The sequence below is a fragment of the Podarcis filfolensis genome (assembly GCF_964270895.1).
Source record: "Podarcis filfolensis genome assembly, chromosome: 4".
Lineage (NCBI taxonomy): Eukaryota > Metazoa > Chordata > Lepidosauria > Squamata > Lacertidae > Podarcis > Podarcis filfolensis.
The window spans coordinates 51002789-51026201 of NC_139607.1; the positions used below are offsets into that span (position 1 = coordinate 51002789).

The 23413-nt window shown below is 41.7% G+C and overlaps 1 protein-coding gene across 6 annotated transcripts in view; it reads left to right on the forward strand.

Annotated features, from left to right (window-relative positions):
- Positions 1-1433: 1433 nt before the first annotated feature.
- The window catches only part of ERG (ETS transcription factor ERG), a 109414-nt gene continuing 87434 nt past the window's right edge, over positions 1434-23413 (forward strand). For 2 of the 6 annotated variants that reach the window (XM_083608781.1, XM_083608788.1), the window contains exon 1: positions 2806-2901. The gene's annotated coding sequence lies outside the window, so the exon portion shown is untranslated. Of the gene's footprint in view, positions 1669-2726; positions 2902-23413 lie in introns of those variants that run through there. The other 4 variants (XM_083608787.1, XM_083608786.1, XM_083608791.1 and 1 more) reach the window with 4 other exon arrangements.

Here is a 23413-nt window from a genome sequence, read left to right on the forward strand (position 1 = left end):
GCTGCAGTGCAGGCTGATTTCTACAGTGGTACCTCGGGTTAAGTACTTAATTCGTTCTCGAGGTCCGTTCTTAACCTGAAACTGTTCTTAACCTGAAGCATCACTTTAACTAATGGGGCCTCCTGCTGCCGTGGCATGATTTCTGTTTCCATCCTGAAGCAAAGTTCTTAACCTGAAGCACTATTTCTGGGTTAGCGGAGTCTGTAACCTGAAGCGTATGTAACCTGAAGCATATGTAACCCGAGGTACCACTGTACTTGGTGCCATTTAGGCTTGCATTGCTTGTAGTGCCTTCATATGTGAGCACCCCAGTGTATTGCTACGCCATCCACAAAATATCCACATAGAACCTTCTAGGGCAACTTGATTTGGCTTTAAGGAAAGCTATCTGAGAGGAAGTATTTGAAGGTTGTCATTATTGAGTGTCAAACACCTGTTCTTTCTATGTCACATATAAACTTGAGCTCATCTAGTGAACTTATCCTATTAGATTGAAAAAAATGTGTGAAAAATTATAAATCCTGCTTTTAGAAATGCTAGTGCATAAAGAAGATAACAAGGGCCAGACAAGCTGTGTACACTGGTGACCTGCTATAATATAATATATACAGGATCCCCACACGCAGCCTTTCGTAGTATGGAAAATCAATGTGGAGAAATTTGCTCTTATTCCAATCCTTGCATGTTTCAGCACCGTAGCAGCACTCTAAATTGATCTTCCAGATGTTGCTGGTGCACATTGCACATTACAGGTGCTTCAGATCAACTCTGGTGCGCAGTAAATAGCTAGCATATACGAGGAAGCTATATTGGGGCAAAATTGAGATCGTTCATGTGGTTTTTGTCCTTTGTGAGACAAGGCTGTTGCCAGAAAGTAATACTGTCAATTGGTATAGGCAGAATTACTCAGAATTAGATCTGTTCTAGGGAGTGCCTAAAAATCACTACTTGTAGAGGCACTTAATCCCCCCACCCCTTTAGAAACAGGAAATGGAGCCCTGAAGGCTTTTGAACTAGAGAGAGTGGGGAGGGGGTATACAGCCCTCTGCCTGACCCAGACTTGGGGGTCTATGTGTGCCTGCTTTTTATTTTTTATTTTTTTTTTTTAAAAAGAAAATCTCTCTTTTTTCTGTTATTTTGGCAGACTTTTTGGAATGTCTGGGAGCTAAGGGCTTTGCTTCATGGAGCAGAATTCTGAAGCAAGAAAAAGAGAAAGTTATAGACTAAACCACAGAAATGTAAACATGTCTGCAGCTAAAATAACTCCACTTTCATTGAAAACACTCCTCGCTCACAATCAGACTTCTGTGTGCTATGCTCAATAAAAGTGCGTTAATAGCAACCAATTAATACATTATGTAACTCTGCTTTTTTATTTATTTTTTATTTTTTAAGAGAGCCCAAGACACTTTTAGCCGCTCGTTTTTTAATTAAGAGAGTACTCGAGTTTCTTCTTTGCCTGCTCGCCCTCGCGTCTGCCTGGACTGTCAGCTGGGATTCGTAGCTGGGATTGAGAGCAGAAGGAGGGGGAGGAAAAAAAAGAAAAGAAGGAAGGTAGCTTTCAGGGCTTCAGCCCAGGAGAAGCAACACATGAATAGGGTTTGGTGACGAAAACGGTCCTGAGAAGGGAAATGCGATGGCAACGATCGTGGGAGAAGAGGCATCACGGTAAGATCGCAGCCTGCACGGCTGTTCTTTCCCTAGTACTGGAGCTGTTCTGGGAGTGGTGGTGGTTAAAATCGGACCGATCCCAGACGTTCTCACAGGGCACGATTGGCGCACTTGGTTGTTTACAACTCGAGCTTTCTCGGCGCGCTGCGTTTCCCTAGCCTGCGTTGAACCCACGCTGAGCTCTTTTCTGAACCTCAGGTCGTCGCTGCGGAGGCGTTTTCTGTCTAGGATCCGGCCGGGTGGTGCTTGAAAACCCTCCTCCAGCTGGATCTTCCTTAGCACGTTTACTCAGAAGTAAACCCCAAGAGCTCTCGCTCCCTCCTGAAGAGAGCATCGCTCAGCACCAAACGGTGTCCGGGCATCTTTAGCCTAGAATATTTAAAACCTATACAGCTCCTGCCCAGAGCTCTGTAGCAAAAAAATAAACCTAGGTCCGCGGCTAGGCAGGGAGAAAGTTCTTCAAACTCTTGAAAAGTTGGCGCTTTCCCCGCTCGCCTCTCCATCTTCCAGTCACTTCGGTCCGTCCTTCCTACCGAAGGAGCTTTAAAATCGATAACCTTGGATGGCTGGCTGTGGAGCGATCTCTGAGAGGGTGCGGGCTTTGTTTCTGAAGCGATCTTCCCGTCATGAGCGGCCTAAGGCGAACTGGGCCACGCGCACCTTCTCCCCGCGGCATCCTGCGCCGAGCGCGCTCTTTCCCTCAGCCGCCTCCGCTCCCACGTGCGAGCCAAGGACCCCCTTCCCCTCTCACCACAGGAATGGTGGGGGACCGAGAGCCCCTCGCCGCTGGCGCGCGGCAAGCCGCCTCCCACCGGAGCCCATGGCCCGAGTCCCGTGGATGTGGAGGGAGCCGCCGGCTCGCGCAGCCTACGCTAAGTCAACACAGGCGCCGCCGCCTCGCGCGTGTGGCGCGCTCGCTTCTGCCTCAGGAGGCCTGACGGGCCGCCCTAGCTGAGGGGATCAGTCGGACCGCGGGGTAGGGGGTGGGGAGGTGGGACACTCGCCGTGTCATGATTGGAGGCTGCAGGCTGCTCTCTAAGGCCGGAGCCGCCACGCGGGGCTGAGCCCTGACGCGAGTCGGGCGGAGTGGTGGGGGGGGGGGAGAGACGTCGTGAGAGCGGGGGGGGGGGGACGGGACTTCCCCAACTCCTCCGTCAGCCTTTCTTTCCCGCCAGTCCCGGTGCCGGACGCTGTTGCTGCGGGCGCGCTCCCTCCGCTTCAGGGCGGGAGGTAAGTTCTTTCCCGTGTGGGGAGCGAGCGAGCGAGGGGCCGCAGGTAGGTAGAGGGAGGGAGGGAGCGGGCGCCTGCGCGAGGCTCTCCGTCTGGGCGGCAAAGCGAAGTGTGAGGGCGGGGGGGGGGGCGTTGGGTGAGGGTGGCTGCGCTCGGCGGGCAACTTCTGGGCGCGCTGCCTCGGCTCCGCAATGGGGGAAGGAAGAAGCTCGGCGGGCACCTCGGACGCCTCGCAGCCCCGGTCCAGTCTCGGAGCGCCCAGGTGGCTGGAGCGCTTCGACGGCGGCGACTGTCTTCGAGGCGCGGAGAAGGGAGCCTGGGATAGTTCCGTCGGTAGAGCGTGAGACTCTGGATCTCGGGGTCGCGGGTTCGAGCCCCACGTTGAGCAAAAAGGATTCCTGCATTGCAGGCAGATGACCCTAGTGGTCCCTTCCGACTCTACGATTTTTGGCTGGCTGGGTTCCTGCTTGGACCTTCCCCGATGGGTCGGAGGGTCTGTCTTTATTTGAGGAGGAGGAAAGGGAGAAGAGCTCTGCACATGCTCAGAGGTACCCCGGACTCTTATTTCTTCACAGACAGTGTTAGCACTGAAAAGAACCAGGACAGTTTTGTGTCTTCTTAAAGTCCTAGCACGGTTCTGAATGGGGTTGTGTCCTGCAAACCCCTTCCTCAGATGCATCTGAAAGGAGGACCTGGAGCTCAGCCCCAATGCAGTGTAGGGACCTGCTTTTGGCCTCCAGAGATTTTCTGGCATACTGAATTCCGAATATAGCAAGGCATCTTTCAGGATGCATTTGTGTGTGTGTAGCTCTTGCCCTAGATGCAGGATCCGAAGGGAAGAGGCAGGTTCTGGGGCAAGAGAAGGAAAGAACAGGACAGGGCAAGCATTGTGATCTGGCAGAAGGTGCTGGTGGTCCCACAGCTCAAGAAGTGTAGAAGGAGACAATACTTTTTGTGTGTGCTACTGTGCTGAATCCTAAAAGCACTTGCTAGCTGCCTTTGAGTACCATACTTGGATGGTTTGTGCTCTTCTTCTGTAGGACAAGATGACCACATTTTTTTTAACTATACCTCCTCCTCTGCCCTTTCTCTCTTGGTAGTGCCACTTGCTGAAGTACTTCTTAAAAATTACCTGCAGAAGTCATACTTTTCTTTTAAAAATTCATCTGAATGTAGTTAAGCCAAAAGGCACTGTACACATGTTTGGGCAACATCCAAGGCAGCTGTGAAAAACACACAGTTTATACATTCATTTTGCCACATGTGAAGTGCTAAAGAACATCCTGCACTTTTGAAGTTACTACCTGGTTTTTCTTATTAGTTCCCTCTGTGCCCCAACCTCACCCCCTTTTCCCTCAGCCATAAATTTTTTCTTGACTTGGCTCTACCTTCTTTTAAACCAATTCTTAAAAGTTTTTTTGTTGCTTAAGTGGAGAATGCTGTGTGATTTTGTGGATGCGTACGTTTACTCGCCTTAGTTCTTAAAACAGTGTTTTTATTTTTTTCAGTTCTTCATTTTGCTAATTTTATTTTCAGAATGGTTGCTGCATTTGAAACTATTCAGTCAGGATCTTTTGTCACTTAGGTCTGAATGAGTAAAATTAATCAGTTACATTTAAATTCATTCATTTCAGTTATTTCATTTCAGACCCACCGCCATTCTTACTCCCCTTCTGCATCTCTCAGAGCGTACATAAACGCATACATGCACACACTTTGTAGGTAACTACAAGACATCATTCAATTAACTGATACAATGGTGCCTTTTTAAATCTGCACAACTCCCTGTCCAAGGTAAAAAGACTCTTAGTTTTGTTCTCCAGCATTTAAGTGTTTGAAGTAACATAATGAATAAGGGTCAGATTTGAGTTTGGTAAAAGGCTCACATTTGGTTTCACAAATGGCACACTCAGATACAGGAAATTAATTTCTGTGATCAGGTGATTGTCAAGTAAATATAAATCATTTTATCAGATGCTCTCAGTATGTGGTAAAATAAGCAAAGGCTTCTCTCTATTCATGATTGTATTCACTAGAAACCCCAAGTACTGTAATTGCTGCGTTTAAAATGAAAAAAACCCAAAAACAATTCTGGTTTAAATAGCATTCTGTGGAGTTAACAAAACCTTCAGTGTCGGAATAGTAGTTTGTGTGCTGCATTGTTTTCATGTAGTTTGGAGCCCCACCAGGGAAAGTGGAACAGTTAGGTCTATAGACTGCACATGGAGAACTGTCACATTCCTGAGTTTTAACCCTATAAGCACACATCTATGGTTTGTTTGAAGCAACAGACAAAGAGCGCTTTGAGTTCAGATAAAGAACCAACCCTAAACTCCATTAAGATGTTTTTACCTGGTTTGTGAATATACTGTTATTAACTTAGGTGCATTTATGTTTTGCTTTAGAAATAAAATCCATCTTATCATTGGCACGACATGATACAAAGATTTTTTTGGACATCTTTGTGCATTTAAAGAAGGACAGTTTAAAATAAATGAATATAGCTGTTACTAACTAGCTAATACTTTAAAACATGACAATTCTTTTATTGACATAATAGGCAGTAATGGGCAGCAAGCTAGCATTGTTTGGGTCACTTTATTTAAACTCAGTGTGGGAAAATATACCTATGAAGGATTCATTGAATGGGGGAAACGTTCAAATAGTATTTCATAGATTATAACATTGTATAGCTCTTCTACTTTGTCAAATCTGCTCCCCAAAGTCAAACAAATCCCATAGTACTGCAAGAACTGTATGAATGATCTGTCATGGTTAGTTTTATATGTAATTAGCTTTTTATCTGAGGATTTTGCTGTTTTGCAAGGTACTCAGTTTTGTTACTTTTTGCTGTCTTGCTTAATCACTTTGGACCTTAATATATTTCTTCATATATCTTTAGCAGGATTTCAGTTCTTTCCTGTGTTGAAACACTTTGAGCAGAGTTTGTGTTTAATTTTTTTGATGGTTAAATATAACTGCATAGCAGTGACATGTTACAAAAGCAAAATACATATAGACACAAAGTTTGCCTTTAATATTGTTGTTGGAAATATATTACTTTCTCTTAGCAGTGGGAAAAATTAATCAGTATGATTAATTAATAAACAAATGCACATTCAAACTTTGCTTATTAGCTTGATTTTAATCAGAGTGATCTCCTATGATCATGCTTATGACATTGTTCTATGAAATCTGTGCATATCCTTATCAATCAATTGAAACTGTTGCCACAGTTAAAATGTTGTTGTTTTTTACTGTAGTACTGTATTTTAACTGATAAAAAGTAACACTCACAGCACAGTCCTATATATGTCCTATTGTACATGTCTACCCAGAAGTAAGTATAGGATTGCAGTCTTACAACCCAAACCTAAGCATGTCTGTTTAGAAGTAAGTCCTACTAAAATCAATGGGACTTACTCTTGGGTAAACTGGTTTCAGACTGGAGCCTAAATTTGTTGACATTCTGAATGCATCCCGAAAAAGAAATGTAATATGTTTACATCATTAATTGAGTTGACTGAGAGTATTCTCTTTCCGTAGAAGCGTTTATATATAAATAACGTATTGGTAGCGCCTCATTTTTCAAGTAATCTACATTTGTAGCCTAACTGGTTTGAATTAGAAATCTGGAAAATATATAGTAGATGAGGCAGTCGACCAATGCTATAATTAATTTTTAAAATGTAAAATAGGGTTTTGCACTTCACCAGTCAATAAAGATTTTGTCAAATCTGGTGAATTAATGGTCATGTATTTGTGTTATTAGAGTTACAAAGAAAATAATCAACAGGTTTTCTATATGCACAGATTACATAAAGCAAATTAGATAGCTACCACTGTTACATTAATTTGAAAAAGTTGAAATGAATTATTTATTTTATTATAAATTTATTCTGCTCTTCCTGCAACTCCCTCAGGGTGGCATACATCATCCACCCCACAATGACCCTGTGAGGCTTATTAGGCTGAGATTTTGTGACTAGTCCAATTTCACCTAATGAGTTTTGTGGCTAATTAAGGTTTAGAACTTGGTCTTTCTAGTCTTGGTCTGAAATTTTGTTCATTAGACAGTGATGTTTGCCAGTGATGACTTTTTGTGTTCCTTTCTGGAGATGCCTTTCAGGTAGCCCAGGGATGGGGGGAACTTGTGCTTCCCTCCATATGTTGTTAGATTCCAACTTCTGTGGCCTATGTTCAGGGATGATGATGGGCGCTGTAGACCACCAACAACTGCAAATCCACAGCTCTCCCATCCCTTATTTAGGCAATGGAAGAAACATTTCTGTGCTTCTAACTTTGCACCTTGTTGTAGCAGGGCTTGGGTATAAGCTGACTTCATCCCTGCCTTTACTAAAGGATAACACCATCATGGAAGTTAGCTTCCCCCTATGGTGTAGATTCTACACAGTAGCATTCTTGCAAGTTCTACAGTATTTGATGGTTGTCCAGTATTTTCAATTGACCAGTCAACGGCTACTATGCTAACCCTACTTTTAAAAACTATACTCCCAAAATGCAAAAGAAAACTCGAGTTTTGCTGAGTGCACGCCCACCCCCCACCCTGATTTTGTTGTCCTGGTCATGGAATGCAAAGGGGGGGGGAGATTTCAGAAGTTTTTAAGGGGGACAAAATGTGGGTCTTACAGGCAATGGCAGCAATAGCTCTTCTTAATGGTAGCTGCTGGCTGCCAGCTTCGATCTTGGAAAATAATAGTAGCTACCATCCAGCAGCAACTGGGGAAAGTTATTCATGCTGCCACAAATCTGACAGCAGCAGCAGAAGCACATTTTTTGCTGAAAGTTTTCATCAAATAAATTTTGCTTCATCAGTATGAAGGGAAAAAAGGGTATTTTAGCCGGCGCTGTTGATCTCTTTTTTGTTATTTGCATGTCAAAATTAATGGTTACTGATCATCTTTCAGAAATGCCTTCATATAAGCATGTATGCACAATTCCCTAATAATGAAGAATAAATGCAGATTAAGATGAACCTTGCTCCATCATATTGTGATCCTCAAACTACAGAGTAGCACCTCCAACCCTCTTGAATCTAAGTAGTAGTAGGTCTAAGTTAATGGACAGAAATCTTGACCATGCAGCAGTCTGGACATTCATGTGGCTTTCTTTTTTGGAAATTACATATATGGCATTATCTGCAATATTGGACACAATAGGCCAAATCCAGCTTCCTCCTAATCCTTTAGCATATGCCTCATTGACTTCAATGGTTTACTTCTACGTGTAGATTTTTTTACCATGCAGTTTATGGAATTCTTCACATCTGCTTAATTCAAAGAGATTTTCGCCTTCATAAAATAAACACCGGCAGGATATTCCTACCATGTAGTATAAAGATATTTGTCCCTAACTTGGGAGTTCATTCAGCGATGCTTTAATTCTATGATAATTTATTCTGCGGTTTACCTTTATATCAAGGAAATTATTCTGGGTGCAGAGCCACTCTGGTGACCCTATCTTACTGTAGCTCCAATTCTAGACACCTAAGAAAAGCAGAGCATTCAGTGATGCACATCAAAAACTCCCTAGAAGTTCTCTTTGTATGCTGCCCATGAACTCATATTTCATTTGGCATTCTGTGAAAAGGCAGAATAGAACAAAATTTAATATGTTACTGGTAGCATAGTAAGACTATTGTAGGTATAGTGTTGGCAGCCTAAAATTACTTGGCTAAATATACATGCAAGTTAAAAAGTAGGGAATTGGGTGGGGGTGGGGAAATGAAAGGGTATATATCTAAATAGGGTGTTCTGGATGTATTTGTTGTAAGCTGCATTTTAACTTCTTCTATTTATATTTTTATAGTGGTATGTACGTGTATAATCTGGAAAGTTTGATTGAATACAAGAAATACTAATTTAACAATGAAAGCCAGGGGGTGTTTTCATCTCTGGACTCAAGTTTGCTCTGAGAGCCTAATGTCACAAATGTGTACTTATAATGAAAAATAAAATAAAATATCCCCTTGGGTCTGGCATTTTTCACATTGACTGGAGAACTAAAAGGATACTTGATCTAGAATAAACATGAGCGACTTTGCCAAAGGTTTGGGCCCCATACCATATCTGAATGAAGGCAACCCCCCCAATTAATTTCAGTGGAATTTCCTCTGTTTGGGATTGTGCCCTAAAGGGTCCCCCCTCCAAAAAAAGCCTTATATTATTACCACATTTTCTGTGTCAGTGTTTTTCTTCTTCTTTTTTTAAGTGGAGATTTGTTACTGGAAATATGTTGCATTTGAATTCTGCTTGTATCAGATAGATCTCTTTCTCAGCATAACTTGATTCCAAGAAGAAGAAAATCCCTCAAGCTTATGGCCCCGATCCAGAGCACCAGGCAGCGAGCTCTGCATTCACAACAGGGCTTTTGAGTTTCTTCTTTCTGACAGCACACCCTCCTCCCCCAGTGGCACCTGACAAGCTGGTCCTGAAAACTCAGGGAACTTCAGAAGTGTCCTTTGTCACAGGCCAAGGAACTGTTGTGGGGGGTTGTGGGGGTGGACCGAGGGGTGGTGACAAACTCCAACACACTCTTTTAAAAGGGCTTCCAGGGTAGCAGCCTTGCTAGTTCTGTTGTACAAAACTGAACTCTTTATTTTATATGATGCATATAAGTTCCTTCAGATTTATGAGATACTCTTTGTGTAAGGAAATTATTCCACATGTACATTACTTGTGTACTTACAGTTTTAGCACTACAACTAAAGACTGCAATCCAAAATGCATTTAATAGGGAGTGAGCCCCATTGAACACAGCAGGACCTTCTTCTGAGCAAGTATACATAGAATTGCATTGCTTACCAAACTGCTGAAAGACAAACCATGGAACACTGATGCAGGTGATAAACCCCTGGACATTTCAACAACATTTTGAATACCTGCACATTAGAACTGGCTTCTTCAGGTCAGGGTTATGATTAATCAAGCACTTGTAGGCTTGATCAGCCACATATATTTCAGTCTGCCCCAACACTTTTAGATGCTCTGCTCCACGTACCATCTATTATTAATTAAATAAGTAATTATATTTGTAGACCTGCCCTTATAGTGATCACAGAGCAGTTTCCAGAATATTATAATATAAACAACAGTTACATTTAAAACTATTTAAAAGAGTTGCCAGAATTTTCTTTCAAAAATACTAGGTAGAACTGGGGACAGAACAAAGACAAAACCTTGTAGGGCAGAGCCTGAACATGGGTTTGATAGCAGAAAATCTTGGTCAAACTAGATCAGATGTTTAGACCCTTCAGAAAAACGATAAAGATTTGTTTATTATTATTATTAGTTTTGGGGAGATGGGAAGCACATCTACTGAATATTTATCAGCTTCTTTTAAGTGTTCCTGAAAATAGATAGCTGCAACCCATGGCTTGCTTGAATAGAATAATCTTTGGAAGGTCTGCAATGCTTGAAGGACAGCAATGGACAGTTGGAGTGAAGCTGTGGTGCTACTGTCAAGAATTTCCTGTCCTGATTTGTTGAACTCGTAATAGATACAAATTGTTGGTTTAAAGGTTTATGAATGGGACAGTTCTCTATAGGTACCAATGTTATGTAGGATTGTAGTGTGCTGCATATGTACTGGTGAGGTCTTGTGACCTAAAGGGCTGTATCAAATGCTGGAATTTCCATGCACCCAATCAAACGTCTTCCTGTTCTATTCCCTCCAGTCCCCCTATGCCCTCAAAATCAGTTCTTGAGAGTTGAGGGATGCTCCAGATCAGAGTGAGTGAGTGCTTGTGTATGTTGTTGTTGTTATTATTTATTGAATTTATATACCGCCCTATACCTTGAGGTCTCAGGGTTGTTCACAGAATAAAATGTGTGTCTGTTGGGCGGGGAGGGGAGGGGAAAGAGAAACTGGAAAATCCATTGCATCACAAAAACCACTGGTGCAGCATTGGGTACAAACCAATGTGTTTCATTACAATGTACAGAGCAGTTTCAAAATCCGAAGCAACTGAACTTAAAATAATGGCATGCTTTCTTAAAAGGGCTTATTTCTTATTTGTGGCTGTCTGTACATTGGCTTAATTGGCTTAAAAAATAGCTACATCATTCCTTTTCTCAAATCAGTTTGATGCTGTTTTGGGGGGGAATGCATCAAAATACACTATTTCCCAAGAAATGACAGGGTATGGATGGATATAGGACAGGTATGGATTGTGGCAAATGTTGTGGAAAATGTTTTCCACACCAGTGGTGGGACTGCACTGTGCACAGCCCCAGACTGTGGTCAGAGCTGTGCCTCTATTTTTCAGGGTTTCATATGGTTGGTTCAAAAAACTTAATTCTTGAGTTCAAAATCAGATAAAGGAGAACCACTACAATGTTGTTGTTTTTAAGGAAGGCAATTGCTCTTTTATGCACATTCATCCTGTCTTTCTTCAGCAAGGGACAAAGTAGCAGAAGTAGTTTCCAAGTTTGGGATTCCCTTGCTAGATTTAAACTGCAGGCTAGATTTGGATGTGCACCTGGATATTCACATAGCGATGTGCATTTGAATGCAAGGTATCCTGTGTAACGGGTCCTCGCTTCATAAAATGATAGAATTGCACAGCTGAAAGTGATCCCAAGGGTTATCTAGTTCAACTGCCTGCACTACAGGAATCCTGACCACAATGTTGTATCTTCAGTATAGGTCTTCAGTATGAGATTCTGTAAGGAAATAAATACAGCGATGTTGTCCATGACCATGATGCGGTCATTTAGTCTTGTGCACCAGCTGAGTATCCCCTCAGCAGAGCCCATGTTCCTTTCTTAACCAGCATTGGCAAATAAAATGGAAATTGCAGTGACTTGACTATATATACACAATATACACTAGCAGATATTGCTTAGTAATACTAGTTTTTATTTTGAAGTATTTAGAGACTTATCATTTTATCTAATGCAGCAAATGCATTTAATTTTTCAGTAGAGGCAGTATGCATAGTACATTGCTACCATTCAGACCTTTGTGAAATATATTTTGTGAAATACCACAGTGGGTTAAGTGATGGGCCAGTACTATGACTGATAAATAACTGAGCATCATTCACCTGCCATTTTGTATGTTTCAAACACCACTGAGCCAGTTGCTTATGTGGCCAATATAGTTTTACTATGCTACCACTGGTAAAATGAAGAACAATAGTAGGCAAAAATTATGCAAAAACCAGCCCTATTTTAGTAAAAAAAAGAGAGAAATAGGCACACTTATGCAGGAAGCACAGCCAACATGCCATAAGTTCAACTTGGATGATCTATTCTAAGTAGTTTATTACAACACAAATTTTTGAAGGCAGAAGCCCACTTCATGAAAATCATGAGGTTGACGAAAGTGTGTGTGTCTGTGTATGGTGGTATTCAGCTAAGTTTTACTCAGAGTAGACCTTTTAAAATGAATGGATCTAGCATAGTCATGTTCATTCATTTCAGTTTGTCTGCTTTGAATAAAACTTAGTTGCATACCACTGTATGTAAAATTCTGCTATTTTGCAGAGAATTTGTAATAGCAGATGACTTTGTGGCCTTATTCAGGCCCACTTGTTTTACTGCTGCTGATTATATTGTTTTATTTAGCTTTTACACATATTTTTAATATTGCTGTTATGCTGCCTTGCATATGTAACTATATCAAATAGAAACTATTATATGTATGGATATAGGTACAGATAGCATTAGGTACAGAGGAGGGGGGGAGACCAAATTAATAAAGTGAGACCTAAAAGATAACAGAAATGCAAAGAATATATCCTGCTTTCTGAGGTGTGAGACATGGAGTAGGTGTCTCTCAGTGATTTCCCTGTAATAAATTTTTTGTCCAGCTCTCTCTCATAAAAGGGTGATTTATTTAGTTAGCTGCCTTGCAAACGCAAACTGGGAATCGAATGCCGAGTTGTGTGCTTCTTGGCTCATGCAACATCACCAGGAGTAAAGATTTTGCAACAACAACTTAGCTAACAAGTCTCTTGATGATGCATTCGACTGAATGGAGTCCATCCAGCTCTCTCTCTCTCTCCTGTTTTGGTACTGCAGGGCTAAAAAGGAATGAAAAGTAATAAAGACCTATTTTGAGCACTAAAATAAGCAGACATGACTCAGAATACTTGCAGTGAATAGAGTGGTGAAGTAAAAAGGTGCCATTTTTACACAGTCATTTTTCTGACCATAATGGCCTTTTAAACTCTTACTAAAATAGCATATTTGCTCAGGCACTTTTCTTGGAAAACTGAGTAAAATGGAGGGGGAAAACTTTGCAGGATCTGAGCATTTTATTTTCAAAGTTTGACACAAGTTGTGCAAAAGAGACCAATTGGAGGGGGGGTCAATTTGAGTGCTCTTGACAAAATTAATATTTCCTTTGTATCTATTTTGGGCAACCTGCAGTAGTAAGGCAACAGTAGTTAGATTTGGAATTGTTCACTGAATTCCATCTGCATTCCATGCCCCATATGGAAAAGAGAGTATACAGTGGGCATGATATGAAACTGAAAATATGCAGTGACTTGGTCTAATTTTAGCATTAATTGGGATGTGCAGAGACAGAATCCATATGCACAGACTTTGAGGAAATGGCATTCCATGACTTGATGTAACCAATCATGAAGGAACCTTCGAGACATCAAGACCTCTCCCACCTTGAACGAGCAAACACCCCTTTCCATCACAGGTCCTCATTAACTGGTTCTCACTGCACTGGCCTTGAAGGACTGATAAGGAGGCACTTGCATTTGGTGTCAGTGCTTAGGAATTTCTAACAATTCTTTCTAACACAGACCAGAAAATTCCACTTCGCGTGGATTTCTTCTCTACAGGTGGATAGCTCAATGAAAGCATTGATCCAGGCTGCATTCAGACAGCACTTTATCCTGTCTTCCTGATGTTTCCTTACCTATTAATTTTTTTGTATCTTATGTGATCTTTCACAGGACATAACAGCCACTTCTGGAAATCTAGTGGAAGTTTAGTACTCATTTCCATGTTGGTTGTTTCCAGAAAAAATCCACTTGGAGCCCCATTAACTCAGAAAATTGTGGGAGTTTTGTGCTGTAATTTCCCCGGAGTTTTCATTATCACACCATCACTGCTCACATGATGACATTTGGAGTGGTATCCCAGCATGCAGTTCTTTCCCACTGCTTAAAATTTAGTGTGACATGGGGTGGGCGGGACTTTTGTTCCCCTGGGTCCTCTTGCTTTTATGACTTGGTTTGTTCACTGCTGGAGTGTTGGTCACTATTATGAGGTGGACTTCAAATTCTACATTTGGATTTAATCTTGTGCTGCATTTTCCAAATGTCAGCTTTCTGCCTGTGTCATGATAGTACCTTAACCATTTTTCTAGCCATACCTGCTAAAGGGGTATACAACCATGCTGCAAAGATAGGTGCCTCTGCAACAACAACAACAACAACAATTTTATTTGTACCCCGCCCATCCGACTGGGTTTCCCCAACCACTCTGGGCGACTCCCAACATAATAAAACATTAAACATTAAAAACTTCCCTAAACAGGGCTGCCTTCAGATATCTTCTAAAAGTCAGATAGTTGTTTATTTCCTAGACATCTGATGGGAGGGCGTTCTACAGGGCGGGTGCCACTACTGAGAAGGCCCTCTGCCTGGTTCCCTATAACCACACATTTCACAGTGAGGGAACCGCCAGAAGGCCCTCAGAGCTGGACCTCAGTGTCTAGGCAGAATGATGGGGGTGGAGCCATTCCTTCAGGTATACTGGGCCGAGGCCATTTAGGGCTTTAAAGGTCAGCACCAATACTTTGAATTGTCGGAAACGTACTGGGAGCCAATGTAGGTCTTTCAGGACCAGTGTTATATGGTCTCGACAGCCACTCCCAGTCACCAGTCTAGCTGCCACATTCTGGATTAGTTGTAGTTTCTGGGTCACCTTCAAAGGTAGTCTCACGTAGAGCGCATTGCAGTAGTCCAAGCGGGAGATAACTAGAGCATGCACCACTCTGGTGAGACAGTCTGCGGGCAGATAGGGTCTCAGCCTGCGTATCTGATGGTGCTGGTAGACAGCTGCCCTGGACACAGGATTGACCTGCACCTCCATGGACAGCTGTGAGTCCAAAATGACTCCCAGGCTGTGCACCTGGTCCTTCAAATCCCAACCCCCTCCATGTAAGCGTGAGTCAAGTTTATGAAGGGTGAACTCCCATACACCTGCTTTCTGTTACTTACAAGCGTGATTTTGGCTTAGCTTCTGCTGGATTTCCAGCCTAGAGTTATAAAGTAGATTATTTGTGTGTGTTGCAAGATGTTTCAATCCACTGGATATAACAATATAACATTTGCTGACTTTCCTAGTAGCTAGGGTGTTATGGTCTGTTCTGGAAACACCTTCAACAATGTTGGTGTCTTTAAGAGTGAGAGCTGAGACTTGCAATTGGCATGCTTATGTGATATGTTTAGTGCTGCCACTTTAAATTCCAAATGCGAAAGTCTTAATGTTTGAGTGATCTCCCTACATAAAAACTTCATACACATGTAAGACTAGCATGCCAGGGAAAAACCTAACCCAGTACCCTCTTTCCCTGGCATGCCTGTTTTGGATATGGAAGGAGCTTAATTAACTAACTAAATAATTGGAGGAGCATTCAAACACAGAGTGAAGCAATACAGTCCATCAGCAAATAAAGGAATACTTTCACAGAGTCTACTTAAAATGCTCAGTGTGATCTCTGGTGCATGGAAAGGATGAGGCAGTACTGCAGCACATTCTATGTATTACACGTGGCTGCTGTCTCATTTAAATGCACTTTTGTGTGTGCAGTGGCGTAGCGTGGGGGGTGCAGGGGGGCCGGCCGCACCGGGCGCAACATCTGGGGTTAGGGCAAATCCATGGGTTAGGGGGCGCAAATCCACGGGTTAGGGGGCACAAATCCACGGGTTAGGGGGCGCAAATTACTTGCCTTGCCCCGGGTGCTGACAACCCACGCTACGCCACTGTGTGTGTGCCTGCTCATACATGTGCAGTGTTGGCAATGGTAGTGGCTGGCACAGAGGGCTGGTGCTGTACTGCTGCACTCCCAACAGCTGAATGACTACCACTTACTGAAACGGTGTGCGGATGCAGCAGAATGGTGGTGCAGCAGGCACACAGCCAGGGAATACTCCACTCTTGCACCCACAACTTTGCCACTGCTCTCCTTACAATGCTGCTTGCCATAATGATGTGAGGGCAGGGCAGGGCTGTGGTAAGGTTGTAGCTATGTGGGTTCACTGGAGGGAGCATCAGATTGGCACTGCTGGTGTGCCCACACAGCTCTAGCCATGCCACCAACCTTCCCTACCTGTCCTGCTAAGCAGCAGCTGTTCTGCTCCACCACTCCTGGTAGCAAGCTATCTATGCCATAGATGGCTTGACACACTAGATGCATATGGGCTGGCACATACCGTTCTGCCAGTGCTAGGCATTGTATGTTTCATTATATTGTCCCCTAGTCTCTGCATTTAGAACTGTTTTAAATTTCCCTTTGTAGATCTGATAGGCCACAGAGCTTTCTAATATTATGAATCTGTTGGTTGTGCCTGTCTGGTACATCTAATTGTGTTTAGACCTCTTTTCTTCAGAATAAGAAAATAATAACCCCCTTGGCCTTGTACTCTGCCACTCCAAGTTGCAGCTTGAAGGGCTTGACTTTGCATTATCTTTTCACTTTGTCCACACCTTCTCTTTTATCTTAGTTAGATTCAGCCTTCTATTAATCCTTCTTCTACAGCTAATATTTTATCACCTGCATCAATGTGTCACTTGCTATTCGAGTTGTGCTCAAGTTATTGCTAAAGTTGAAGATTAGTTTACCTGAAAATGTGGCATGGGTGTGAGTTTAGCTGACTAGATGGACTTAAAACCCACGAGACCAGAACACACATTGAAGGTGTCTTCAAACAAGACAGTGATCGTGTGGAATGTTTATACCTAGCGGGCAGCAGGTTGCAGAAAACTGGATAAATGCTTTGACCGTGGCCAGAAAAAAAGAGATGGAAAGAGACTGACCTTCTGTGACCATTTCCATATTTCTTGTTATTTTATAAGCACACCTAGAAGCTTTCTTTTTCCCATTCTTTTAGCAGCAGAATGGGAACAGAATCTGTAGAGCTACTCAACAGGTTAAATGGATATCATGCTATGTATATAGCTATAGGCTTTACTGGGCTTCAGAAAATATTGGATCAATCCCCTACAAATCACTGCCAATTTCATTAGGTTTTATTAAGTTTAATAAAGAGCCCAGAGTCCATACACCCAAAGGGCATAGGGTTCATACATCTTGATGAATCCAACATGAAAATATAAAGTGGAAATGTAATAATTTCACCAAATATATTTGACTAAGTAGGGACAGAGGTATTTCAACAGTGTATTGGATAGTTACTGTAGGACATTATATGCTATTCTTGTAGTATTTTTTTCTCAAGACCAGATGTGAACTGGAGTGTTTTCTTAGGCTATCTGTGCTTATAATACATACACAGCCGGCATTATTGATGGTTTTATGCAGCTGTGTTACATTGAATATGATATTTTCTATTTTTGTAAAAATAGAAACTTTCCCTCTTTTAAAATTGCTTTTGTGCCTTTTATTCAAAATGAAAATCAATCTAAGAAAAAACACATTGGGGTAAATGATGAGAGAAATAGAGCAATACAGGGTGAATTATTGCTCTCTGAACAGTACTCCAATGAAATGGAAACATAGATGCTTACAGATGGAGGCTTTTTCATGAAACACAGCATATGGTTCTACATCAAAAAATAAGAGTCCTAATAAAGACGTCCTTGCTTGTAGCAGTGTGCTGTACATTGACTATGTTGCACCAGGATCTCTCTGCCCAGCAGATGGTCAGCACTGAGTTTTAACAGTGTTGATTATCTGTTATGGAGGTGGGTAAAATAACTTCAATCAGCCCTTCTCCCTTCCAGACAAGGGGATTGATGCTTTAAGATCTGAGAGGTAGGGTGCTGGCACTTCTAGACGGTTGCTATTTTCAATCATATACCATAAATTCAGACTGTGCAATTAAAGTTCAGTAGGTGTTCTTGCCAAACAAACCTGTGTGCCAAAAGAGGGAAAAGAAAAAAAGAAAATTGGACTTTTTATGATAAGGAAAAGTGGACACTGGAAAGTATGGGATAAGATTGCTTGATGCAACACTGTCTAACTTCCCTGCAAACAAATTGGAACAAATGCTCAATAAATAGAAGACATTGTCTAACCCCCACACAAACTTTATGCAAATTGAGATGAATGCTCAATACGTTATGAAAGCAACCTTATGGACCCAGTTCAGTATGACACAATGTGAATGTAGATGTGGTCTTGATGTGGTTATTTGCACTTCCATTCCTCAAACAGCACTGTTTCGTTATAAACTGTATGTGGAAAAATGTTTCAGCACAAAGCTTTTCCCTATGTTCAGTGGCGTAGCGTGGGTTGTCAGCACCCGGGGCAAGGCAAGTAATTTGTGCCCTCTAACCCGTGGATTTGCGCCCCCTAACCCGTGGATTTGCGCCCCCTAACCCTAACCCCCAGATGTTGCGCCTGGTGCGGCCCCCCCCTGGACCCCCCACGCTACGCCACTGCCTATGTTGGTGACTGCGTATATCGCCTCCCTTCTATATTTTTAAATAGCAGGGGAGGAGATTGTTAAGTGCTTTCATTGTTCGTGATGCTAATTTTTCAAGAGCAGTGAGGTGGTCAGACAGAAGAAGGGAAAAACAAGATATAGAGACTTATAGAATATATGACTTCTACGAGGCAGGAGGTTCCATGATACATTAAAGTCAAGTGTTACATGTTAATAGTGCTATACTGAAAAGCCTTTCTACACTTTCCATATTTTTAGCCTATCTCTTATTTTCAAACCAATTATTACCACTAACCACAATTTTATTTACTTCAGTTGGTAGCAGAAGGGGAGGAAGAAACCACTGTTGCCAGGATCAAACCTATTTCATGGCAATCATAGTGTGCCCTTTGGTCATGAGAGCAATCAACAACTTTAGCTAGAATTGGGTGCCAATGCCTTTAGCTCATATGTGTTTCTAGCCTGAAGAGCTAAAGTAGGGATATGAAACCTCAGACCTGGATCCCAAATATGGCCTTTAAGGTACTCTGTTTGGTGCCCAAGACTCTTGCTTGGCCATACCCCCTCTCAACTAATATCTGTAATATTATGTGGCCCCTTAAAGGTTCCCCACAAGGAAATTTGACCCCGAGGTCAGAAATGGTTCTCTACCCCTGAGCTAAAGGATTTAATCAGAGGTGTGGTTCCTTTTGGTGGAAAGCTGTTGGGGGCCGCAATCCAGTAGCAAGAGGGGCCAGAGCCACATACAACCATACATCATAGCTGTCAATGTTTCCCTTTTTTAAAGGGAAATTCCCTTATTCTGAATAGGATTCCTCACAAGAAAAGGGAAAAGTTGACAGCTATGCCATACATCCTTAATACAGACAGAGCTATTTCTCATGGAAACAGAGGCATATATTTAATTCCTAGTAGCACCACTCAGATTTCACCTTCCATTTTCTCCAGAGACTTTTTAAACAAAGTTTATTTTAAAGACTTTCCACCACCCTTTATTTATCTTGACTGCATAAAAGGCAAAAATAACTCAATAATTCGAGAAGAAGAATGCAAATAATGCTAATGCACAGCTGAGCTGTAAACCCTGCCTTACAGCTATTCAGAGCTTCAAACTTCAAAATCCAATTGTCTCTTGAAAATTACATACATGCAGTTACAACATTCAGGGGCAACTGTTTTCGTTTCTTGTTTTCATCTGCAAGAAACATGGCTACCTCTCTGTTGGGAAATTCTTTTTCTGCTTTGAACTTCTTGCGATGGAAGGAGCTGCAATTGCCTAGTGAGAAAGAAAGACAAAGTGAAAGTTCTGATTCAACTTTTAAAGAAAACTGTTACGTGTTAGTTTGGCGTTTACCAGCAAATCCCGTATTTGTATTTCTGTTCAGAATTAATTTAGACTTGGGAATGCCTCGGCTTATTAGTTCCATCATCCAATAAGAATCATCAGATGGAAATGTTACTGAGTATAAGCATGTGCACTTTGGAAATGCTGACAAATAAATTAAGGAAAGAAAGTTGACCAGTGTTCACAAAAAGGATAATTCACAGTCTCACAGTGCTAGAACTTGGGGCTGTCCAATGAAGCTGGATTTTGGAAGATTCATGACAAATAACAGGAAGAACTGAGTGTTGGAGAGCCCTAAAGACAAACAGATTTATTGTTATATAAATTCCCATGGACCAGAGCTCACATCATCAGGTGCATGAACTGTTGTAGTCAGTTGACAGATATGTACAGTATATATAGGGGTGGGTGGGTATGTATGTATGTATGGTGAGTCCAAGAATAAAAAATAATGCAAATAAACGTGTAGTATCTCTGTGACATACATTGCAAATCTAAATTGTATTCAGTCATAGAAGATAGTACCAATATATTTAATGGCATTTCTTACCTTCCCTTCAGCACAAGATCCCAGGATAGATTGCAACTCAGTAATATAGTATTAAAATCAGTTTTTAAATTACATTAAAAACGTATCAGAATAGAGCAGAAAAAACAGGATGGGTCCTAAAAGTGTATCTCAAGTGGCCCAGGGGAAAAAGGCACATATTCAACATATGCCAAAAACTATACATTCATGGTTCCAGACATAGCTCTCACACAGCTTATGGAACACCCTAAAGAGGAGCTATAGGGAAGAAGAAGGTCTTGCATATATTTGGGGCATAAGTCATTTAGGGCTTTAAACACCAAAGTGAGCATGTTGAATTGCACCCATAAACCAACTTGCAACCAGTGCAGCTGTTTTGAAACCTTTAAATGGAATACTAGCCAGTAAGGTGCTGCTGTGTTTTGGACCAGTGGAAGTTTCTGTGTTGTTTTCATGGCAAGTCCCATACAGAGTGCATTGGAAATAATCCAGCCTGGAGGTTACCAATTGGTAGAGATTTTAAACCCTGATTATTCAGGTTTAAATCTGTGTGCGGTCTAGATCTGGTCTGGCTTGACCCTGGGTCTTACTGGGGCTACTCAGAACCATTGGATTGAGCTGTGAACTGGGGGCCCATGCACAAGCCCAATGTTCTCGTGCTGGTTTCTGAATATTCTCATGTTTATATCAGAATTAAGTGTATTTGTTTTCTTCAGTAAAGCGAGCGAGAGAGAAATATTGGAGTCTAGGACCCTTGCTCTCTGTGAGCCCAGCACATTAATATCCATGTTTCTACCTCTTGGTGGCACTGCTGATGGGAGCGTCTTAGCAGGGTTGGTGGAGTAGCCCTGCTTCTATTATACTGCAGCCTAAAGTTTATTTATTGTTGCAATGAAAACTCTTTGATTTGGACAGGCACAAGAAGCAAAGGCCTTTTCAGGTTGATGCTCTATATAATCCCCTCCCTTAGGAGACCCATATGAACTCATTATTAAGCACCTTCTGGTAACAGGTGAAAATTTGACTGTTTAGAGGCTTTACTAGTGTGTGTGTTTTTATGCTGATGAGCTGGATATTCTTGACTGCTCTTGTTTGTTTTGACTCTGTTTTGTTTTGAGCTTGTTTGGATTATTTAAGCCTAAACTGTTAGCTACTTTGAGTTTCCTAGTGGATAGAAAATTTTAAAATAAATATAAAGTTTATGGGCCAAGCCACTGTGAATATTATTCATGTCCTATACAGTAAGTGTTAGCTTCACAAAAAGTACCAAAACTGCTACAGCCTTCAGAAAAGGACAGATGTGTCAGCTGTCAAGGATAGCTGTGAATAAGAAATTAATAACATGGTTGGGCTTTGTGGCAGAATTTTCATGAGTGCTGAGAAAGTAGATTGTTTTGCTTAAGGACAGCAAGTTGCTTTTCTAAAGGTGTTACAGTTTATCCCAGAAAAATAAAAGCTTATTTACAATGCCACTATTGTCTTTATATTTTGAGAACATAGAATAAAACTCCCTACAAAAGATATTATAAAGCATTTTATAGGGGTTGTGCGTAAGTGACAACAACCACTGCTACTTGCCCCTGAATGAACAAATACAAAGCTGAATTCAATTTGCTGTCATTTACAAACTGTTGAGCAGTGCTTTTGTAGTTTATGATGTCAGGAAAGCACTGGGGTGAATTACAGCCTTCTGTTTACTCAAGAGCTATTTGTTATACAATGTGTTAAAGACATGGTTTGCAAAAAAAAGAAACAATTAATGTAATGTTTCTCCCAATGAAAAAAGTGGGGAAACAATGTGTTTCAGTTCAGTGTCTCTGCTCCTATTTCATACTACCTTGCGTTAAAAAAAGGGGGGGAATATTGCATCTTTAAACTGATTTCCAAGGGCCTTCATTTTTCAGTGCTCTGCAGGAAAGGTTCATAGAGTACATTGAGAAAGATGTTTTTGTTCCCCCCACCGTGGGTTTCTGTCCCAAGACTGCCAATTAAATTATCCCATAAATCCTCCATTATAGGTAGTAAAACCTAATTTTAGATTTCCTGCCCTCTACAGTGTCTTGCTTGATTGCTACCAGTTGGCTAGAAGTGTAACCTGTTAAGCAGACAATTGTAGAGAATTGCCTGCTCCTTTCTTTGCCACATGTGAAGGTTTATTAATTCTAGGGATTTGCTCATAGGTTTCACTGGCAAAGTTTACCAACGAGTCCCAAAAATGTTTTGTAGCTCCTCAGCTTGGCCATCTTGTTTTAATGGGGAATATATTTGCTGTAGAAACTTACGTCGCAACACATCTCAGATATTACAGTGATAAAAATATTTTCCCCTTATACAGTTCTCATAACCAGCTGTCGTGAGTAAGCACATTTAAACCTCTTTCTAAATTGCTGGCTGCAAAACTAGGTCATAGAGTGTCCCACTAAATCTTCCTCTCCACTCCTACTTTTGCAGTTCCATCTAGTCATTCTCTTCCCCTCCCCTCCACCCGTCTCCCTCTCACTCAGAGAGTGGCATGTATGTGAAGGTCATACAATTTATAAAATAATTTAGAATATACTTTAGAAAATAAAAAGAGAGAGAATGTAAGAAGAACCCTACAAGCAGGACATGAGCACAACACTCTGCCACACTATTCTGAGGAATATCACTACCAATACAGAAGGTATTATACAGCCATTATGGCTAGTAGTCATTGATGGCCTTATCGTGCATGAATTTGTCTAAACTCCTTTAACAGCAATCCAGGTTAGTGGCTCTGTTGTGGAAGCAGCAGTGTTGCTGCTGGCAAGAAATGTGGGGTGAAGCAAAACAACTACCACTGAACTGATGCATTGCCCAGGCTGTTCCATCAGCCCCAGCCTGATGAAGCCCATCAATGATTAGCTATGTATGTCTTTTAAGGATGCGAAGATGTGAAATGTTCCTATATCCATAGAATGATAAAGAAGAGCTGTGATTCAAAGGGCCCTGCATTCACTCTATGGTTTAGTTTTGCAGAAACCAGCCCCATGGAGTC